We start from the raw sequence: 933 nt of genomic DNA on the forward strand, positions 1-933 counted from the left end.
AATATCTGACTACCCAAACGTCTAGTTCAACTAAGAACCAAAATAGAAATTCGGAAGAAAGAAAGTACGCCTAGGACTTTCTTTTCCCTTTTTAATTATTTTTGAAACTGAACTACCAAGTGATTAACTCATTCTAAATATTTCCAATAAAATTCCTTGGAAAATATTTGTGCTTGTGTCTTCAAAAAAGAATCCTGTTTTAGGGAATAGACCCTTTTGTGGTAAGTTGGTGAGCATGCTCAATATACACTTCCGCGAGGTAGAGCTTGGGTAGAACAAAAGAATTGTCCTCGCGGAAGTGCATATTGAGCATGCTCTACGCATGCTCACCGACTACCCCAACGTTAGCACAAAAGGGTCTATAACCATTTGTTTCTAATGTCGAACAGTATTTAAAGAACAAAATTAACTTTTTCGGCGGCTTATATTTTGTTTGTACAAGTAGCTTTCATTTTAACACATTCCATTTTGTGTATATAAAAAGGGACTAAGTAATTCTTACATAATACCCTTTTGTGTCAATTAGAATTATTGTGAAATTTTAGAGCAGTTAATTATGGCAAGCCAAAGTGGACAAAAATGAACATTTTCTAACATTAAAAATGATTTTTTAATATTACAAATACATTTTCTAATATTACAAATTGGATTTTTTATATCACAAAACACTTTTTTAATATTAACAAATCATTTTTTAATATTAAAAATTCAATTGAATTTCTAATATTACAAAACTATGTTTGAATATTAGAAATTGATTTTCTAATATTAGAAAATGGATTTGTCCTATTCAATGACGATTTTTTAATATTAGATAATTATTTTGTAATATTAAAAAAATGTGACTGATTTTCTAATATTACAAATTCATTTTCTAATCTTACAAATTCAGTTTGTAATATTACAAAATGTGTGAGATTTTATAATATTACT

The sequence above is a fragment of the Perna viridis genome, chromosome 2 (genome assembly GCF_037379345.1).
Source record: "Perna viridis isolate PV_CMFRI_1.1 ecotype Kerala chromosome 2, ASM3737934v1, whole genome shotgun sequence".
NCBI lineage: Eukaryota > Metazoa > Mollusca > Bivalvia > Mytilida > Mytilidae > Perna > Perna viridis.